Raw genomic sequence first — 7799 nt, forward strand, 5'->3', positions numbered from 1 at the left:
CCCCCCCTTCATATAGAGATAAAAAGTTGCAGAACAGAGAGTAACATTTGTTTTGTTGAAGGTTTACAAGAACATCATGACCTGACCTATGTGTTCAGCTGTAAGAACAAAGGATACCTACACTAAGAAATCTGCAACAACCAACCACACCTCTCTCTCCCCTTGCCTTTAAAAATGCTTTGTTGAAACCATTTCAGGAGTTCAGGGTTTGGGAGGCATGAACCATCCATGTCCTTGCATGGCTTGGCAATAAACCATTCTCTGCTCCAAATGCTGACATTTAGGTTTGGCCTGAGTCAAGTACATGAATTTGCATTCAGTCATAATGTCAGCAACCAGACAGCTGCTGAGATATTACCCCTCTCCTCACTGTTCAGTTCAAAAAACCTGACAAGAATCAATATTTTTTTAAAATATTAGGAATTGTGAATTAATCTTAGATTAGACATGTTAGACCTTTGGATCTCTCAAGTTTTAGAAAGGCAGTTTATTACTTCTGTTATTTATCTCCTTGAAAGACTGCCTTATACAGTAACTTACACCTTTGATTTACTAATCTACAAATATGGAAGTCCATTTTAAGAGAAGAAATCTGGGAACAGAAACTGTTTACCTCAGTTAATCAAATACGAAAGACCACATGGAGAACAGAAATTGACTTGCTGATATTTTGGTTCCCTCAGTGTCAAGGTCAGTTGCACTTATGATCTTATGTTTTCTTTGACAGTTCCAGGCATTTTTTTTTTTTTGCTAAAATGATTTTTTTTTAGACATGAACCAAATGCTTGCTTAAGGATTTTATGCCCAAATTTCTGCTGACTCTAAGGGAATCTTTTATGAGACAATATTTTATTTGCCTTTAAAATATAAGTTTATGCAGCTGAGTTCTGAGTTATGTTTTTATTTGTCACCACTTAATTTTTTTACCTTCAGTTTTTGAAACTATAGCATGTGTAGAAGGAAGGAGTACTGGTGTGAGTTACACATGCTCCTTTTGAGGTGGTATGGCAACTTTTTATGATTGAAGGGCACAGTATAAGGTTGAGAAAATAGAACGTACAACTTAGAGTCCAGAATATAGTGTTCTTTTCTCTGCCCATGACTTTCTCTCTTTGTGAACCTGGACTCATCTTCATTGTCCTTATTTACTCAGTCAACAAATATTTCTTGAACACCTGCTGTGGGCCAGGCATTATTCTAGGCATGCAAGAGACAGGGAAAGCCAAGACCTCAGCTCCTGTTCAAATAAAAAGAAACAGAGAACTAGTGAGAAAAAAGGACATTATTTAATTTTTTATTTCCGATGATGAAAAGTTGAAGAAAATCAAACCGGGCAATGAGAGAGAGGGCAGTCAAAGAAATTCTCTCTGAGGAGAAGACTTTTGAGCTGAGACTGGAATGACAAAAAGAAACCAGCCTTTCAAAGATGTCGAGAATGAGTTTCCCAGGAAATGGGCAAGCTTGGATGTGAGAATGAACTTGACACATTCAAGGACTTGAAGAAGGCCGGGAACCCAGTGAGGAAGGATCTCATTTTAATCAGGTGGAGAAACTATGATTTGAAATGGGGCAAGAGGGGAAGCAAGAATGCCAATTAGGAGCCTCCAAGGGACTGTTCAGGAAGTAACAATGGTGGCTTGAACTTGGGGAAAGTAATGAAGATGGAGAGAAGGGGACAAATCAGGGAAATATTTTGGAGAAAAACCAGATAGGACTTGCTGGTGGACAAGATGTAAGGGATGAGAATAGGATGAAATGACTGTTGGGTTTTTTCTTTTGTCTGAGCTATTTGGTGGATGGTAGTACTTTTCACTGAAATGGAGAAAGTGAGGGTTGGGGCACATTATGGAAGGTGCAAGAAAATAAAAACTTGGTTTTCAAACATGTGAAGTTTGAGATTTCTATTATATTTCCAAGTGAGACATTGAGGGGACTGAAAACTATTCAGCACTAGATATAGCTCAGATCAAGGAACAGATTAGAACCACATCCATAGGTAGATGGTAACTGAAGCCATGAGTTTTAGATGAAATTGAGTGAAAGAGAGTAAATAGAAACAAAAAGAAAGGTGGTCCAAGGTTCAGGCCCCAAGGCTCTCACATTCTCTTTCTGGAAACTAGAATTTCAAAAATTACATATTTTGTCAACCCTTTAACAAATAGTTATGCAAGTACAAATTTAGGGTTACAACAGATAGCTTAGAAAAGAAAGAATCCTATGACGTTTGGTTGACAATTCATGTATGCAGTATTTGTTTGTGAAATTACAGAGCTATATATGGACCAGTTCCCCTAAAAACAAGTCACGATGCTGTTTTATTACCACACCTTGACCTTTGACTAATCACAAACAGATCTGGAAAAACACAGGTTTCTTTGTTTCTTGTTCATGGTTTCTTTGAACACTAGAGGGAGATATTATACACCTGCAAATCAGAGGGGAAAAAAAGACTTCTTTTCCCCTATAAAAGTATTCATTTACCACAGGTTCATAGAATATTTAAAATTAATACATTAACAATCATCAAGAAATTAGTCATGTGCTAACAAATAAATTACACGTTTGGAAAGTAACCTGATTTCTTTGTTGAACCAGGTTTTACTAAAAGGCTATTTTGTATATGCTTATGATATGCTATATTTTCAGGTGATGCTTGAATCATTTTTCTTCTGGACTATGTGAAGCAATAAAAAAAAATCAGTCCATTTTTATTTGGAGAAACATCAGTTCTTCCTCCCCAGGAATTCTGGTAATATGCTCACTGTAAGCCAAAGAGTCAAAAGCTTTGACTCTCGACCTTATGTCTATGGACTTTGGGAACGTGCTGTACTTCATCACGTTCAGCGTTTTTCAGGTGGCTTAAAGGTCACTGGCACTGACTTCGCTCTGGACTTTTTATTTGCTCAATAAAATGCTCTTAGACTTTGCTAGGTAATCGCATAGATATGCAGTGTTTTCATGATTGCTTGGGGCAGCTAGAAAACTTTCTCTTTATTTACTTTGGTAATCTTTCCAAAGAACATACTGTAAAGTGTCCTCTTTTCCTGATCAAAGGTTGAGTATAAGCCCAATCCAACAATTCTTAGCCTGCCAAATACTTTATTTGACCTTGTAACTAATTTAATAAGTCCTGTTTTCTGTAACTTCAACACCAAAATGCTTCTGGTAATTGAAGGAGGAAAGATATGATTTCTGTCTCTAGGGAAGGAGTATAGTGTAGTAAAAGAGGCTGTTTTCTGGAATCAAAGCTAGTATGAATCCTGACTTTGGATGGATGTTAACTAAACATATTGTGATGATCATGTAACAATATATACATATACCAAATCATTCTATTGTACAACTTAAAACGAATACAGTGTTATATGACAATTGTATCTAAAAAAAAAAAAAAAAAAAAAAATCCAGACCTTGTCTGTACTGGTTGAAGGATAACAAATTGCTTTGCATTCCTGAAGTACTATTTTCTTTTCTCAAAACTGGAATCACAACGTTTTAGAACTGCTTTGGGGCCTGATTCAGATACTGTAAGGAAAGCTTAGCTCTTAGTAAAAAGTAGGCATTGCAACTTCCCTGGGCCTTCCTCTTTACTTTTATGTGAAAGGCTTTCTAAAATAACCCTATAAATCATTTGTTCATGGATTGTGTCAAGTGCTGGTGACGTGTACAGAATGTGACCTGGGCCACATGGCAGCTGCATTGCCCTGTGCTCTACATGACCAGGACAGATATAGGACCTTTCCAAGTGATCAACCACTCATAAATACGGGCTTGTGGGCTGGAAGAGGAGTGGGGTGGCCCTGAAAATCTGGGGTGGATTGTTAAGGAATGACTTGTCTTTTCCCTCCGCAAAGGTAAATTCCACCCCCTCACCCTCTCATAAAGATCCAGTTCAAATCCTCCTTTTTGCAAGAGGTATTCCCACTTTTCCAAACACCTAAAGTGCTTATCCAGTTCAGCCATCTGGCCACTCATGTCTTGCATTGCTGCTTAACCTTTCCATCTACATGTGTCTCCCAAACCAGGTAGGTTCTTATAAGGCATGGTTGCCACTATGTCATATTCATAGTGCTTCACCATAACACATTTCACAGTGTTCTAGGTGAAGCAGGCTGTATTTGGATGTATTTCCTTGTTAGCTTTCCTTCAACTTTCTTTGTGGCATGCAGTTTGGCAATGAAACTCATAAAGAGTAGCTATGTAGGTACAGCCTATTTTTATTTACATATTTATCTATTGTCTTTTTTTAGGGTGGCACCTGTGGCATATGGAAATTCCCAGGCAATGGGTCGAATCAGAGCTACAGCTGCCAGCCTATGCCACAGCCAGAGCAATGCCAGATCCGAGCTGTGTCTGAGACCTACTCTGCAGCTCTGGGCCACGCTGTATCCTTTAACCCACTGAGTGAGGCCAGGGATTGAACCTGCATCCTTATGGATTCTAGTCGGATTCTCAACCGGCAGAGCCACAACGGGAACTCCCTACTGCCACTTTTTAAACTTATCTGAACATCTAGATAATTGTATGAGTCTTTAAATTTATTATCTTTTGTTTGATTGTTGTTGTTTTTTTTTTCTTTATCTTTTTGCCTTTTCTAGGGCTGCGCCTGCAGCATATGGAGGTTCCCAGGCTAGGAGTCTAATTGGAGCTGTAGCTGCCGGCCTACGCCAGAGCCACAGCAACACGGGATCCGAGCCGTGTGTGCTACCCACACCACAGCTCACGGTAACGCCAAATGAGCGAGGCCAGGGATTGATTGAACCTGCATCTTCATAGATCCTAGTCGGGTTTGTTAACCGTCCAGCCACAAAGGGAATTCCATGATTCATTTTCTTTTGTTTGGTTTTGGTTATGGTCCCCACTGTATCCAGTATATACACTGAAAGGCAAAAAAAATCACTAAAATAGGAGTTCCCATTGTGGCGCAGTGGTTAACGAATCCAACTAGGAACCATGAGGTTGTGGGTTCGGTCCCTGGCCTCGCTCAGTGGGTTAAGGATCTGGTGTTGCTGTGAGCTGTAGTGTGGGTCACAGACGTGGCTTGGATCCCGCGTTGCTGTGGCTCTGGCGTAGGCTGGTGGCTACAGCTCTGATTAGACCCCTAGCCTGGGAACTTCCATATGCCACGGGAGCGGCCCTAGAAAAGGAAAAAAAAACAAAAACAAAAACCAGTAAAACAATCCAGAATGACTCCATGTTGTGTTTGGTGTCATCAAACTCTATTTCAGAATAATCTTTCAATTTCTTTCTTTTTACCAATTCAGCCTTATTTCCCACCACTCTCTTCCCTTTGCAGTCTCTATATTGTGTGGCATAGGACTTCTACTCAGATTGTGATCCTCCACATTTTGACTGGGTTTACTTTTCCTCTGTATCTTTCTTTAATTTTATTCCAATCAAGCTCAAAGGCATTCCCTCAATTAAGCTTTTGCTTGAATGTCCAAAATGGTCTTTTTTTAAGATTTTTTTTTTTTTTTTTTAGCCTTGCTCACAGCATGTGGAAGTTCCTAGGTCAGGGATTGAACCCACACCACGCCAGCAAACCAAGCCACAGCAGTGATGCTGGACCTTAACCCACTGTGCCTCAAAAGATCACCAGTCTATTCTTCATAAAAACAAGAATTCACATGGCATAATCTTACAATTTATTAACTTTTATTGTTTGCAATGATGCTATTCTCTCTTCTACATTTCTATTTCTACTTACTTATTCTTTAAGTCTCAGTTCAAAGATCACTTCCTCTATAAAGTCTTCCCTGGCCCTCCCAGGACTGGTATCCCATACCTGGCATAGTTTTAGACGTGCAGTTGAACAGGTGCAAAGATATTCTAGTTGTTCTATATTTTGGAGAAAAATGACCTCGATGAAGTTAATTGCCTTCTCAGACCCAAAGGATACATACGTAAATTAACTGGGGATGATGATGTTTTTCTAGGTTAAGACTGGTATTACTAGTAGAAGCAATAAATAGAAATGAACTTTTAAGAGTTATTCTATTTTCTGTGAAATCAAGCAATAGCTTATCACTACAATCTTTGAAGTGCTTATCAAGACAGTATATATAATAATCATTAGTTTTACTTTTATAACTTTTTCTCTAATTACAAAAATAACAGATATATACCATAACAGTGAACATATGTAATCATTCGTCAAAACTCATAGAATGCACAAAGAGTGAACCATAATATAAACTATAGACTGCAGTTAAAAATAATGCATCAATATTTGCTCATCATTGCAACAAATGTGCCAGACTAATACTAATACTAGTAATAGGGGAAACTGGGGTAGGGATGTCAAGCAGGCATATAGGTACTCTCTGTACTTCCCACTCAATTTTTCTGTAAACCTAAAACTACTCCAAAAAAATAAAGTCAATGAAAAAAGTAACATTTATTGTACAAAATGCACCATGTCCTGTAAAAGAGCACAAGAAAAAAATTAAAAACACCTTTAAGCCTACTAATATATTGTTGCCAAGGTTTGTTTTGGTATCCCTTCAGTCTATCTATAATTCATTCTGTCTCTCTATTATCTAACTATCTATCCATCTATCCATTCATCATCTATCATCTATCTATCTATTACTGGATGGTACTTTACCCATTATTATGTGACTAGTTTTTAAAATACTTAATCATATATTATAGGCATCTTCCCTGTCATTAAATACTCTTCTACAATAAAATATTTAATAATCACCTAATATAAACCGCTTTATCTTAAAGCAATATTTATAAGTTTTCCATCATCTTTCACTTTGCAGCCTGAATAAACTCATTTCCTTTATCACTTTCTAAAGCTGCATTATTGTTTTCTTGGTATTTGTATCTGAGTTCTTGATATCCCTTCTCAGGATGCTTCAAAGTGAGTTAGTTATAAGACTTCCCAATTATCTATACAATAGTCTCTTTACACAGAGGCATCTATCTCTGTTTTTCTTGTACTATTTCTCTTCTGAACACATCAGATCATTATCTAAGAGTGGTTTTAGTTATAAAGCAGCATGCATACAGTTATAGAACACATTGATGTTTAATTAGAACATATATTAAAGTGTTTCAACAAATCCTTTTTTCTGCCATGTGATCGGGTCCTGACTTACAATTTGGGTTTATTTAAGCCAGAAACTTGGAGGTGGAGGCTGATTGGAAGTAGCACCATCCAGAGTCTCTCTGTATTAGAGCAACATTTAGAATCTCTGAATTAATGAAATGGATGGAAGTAGTCCAAGTGATGGGCCAAAGATGTCCACTGATTTTGGCTTGCATTGTTACTGAGAAATCAGCACTTGTTTTTAACATTGTTCACCTGTATGTAATGTGCCTTTCCTATAACTGCTTTTAATATTTTCTTTTTCATAGATTTTCAGCGATTTGATTATGAGATGTGTTTTGATATGGTTTTGTGTTTATCTTGCTTCATCTTCACCAGTTTCCTTGGGTTATATTTTTCATCCATTTGGAAAATATTTGACAGCAATTCTTCAAATATCTGTCTATGCCATCTCCCTCAGATAATCCAATTTTATATATATTCTAAATTTATATAAAGTGTATATTATATATATACATATGCCCCTGAGGATCCATCCACTTTTTTTTTTTCCAGTTTTTGCTTTCTGTGCTTCGGTTTTGATAGTCCCTGTGTCCTGTCTTCAAGTCTTTTTTCTTTTTACAGTGTTAAACCTGTCTTATGATAATTTCATTTTATATGTTTTATTTTTCAGTTCTTGAACTTCTATTTGATTCCTTTTTTAAAGACAACATTCCTCTGTTGACAGTCTCTGGTTGTC

Source organism: Sus scrofa, chromosome 15 (genome assembly GCF_054392235.1).
Source record: "Sus scrofa isolate SSC_HxYL_T2T_F1_AM1 chromosome 15, Sscrofa_HxYL_maternal_Yorkshire_Landrace_v2.0, whole genome shotgun sequence".
Taxonomy (NCBI): Eukaryota; Metazoa; Chordata; class Mammalia; order Artiodactyla; family Suidae; genus Sus; species Sus scrofa.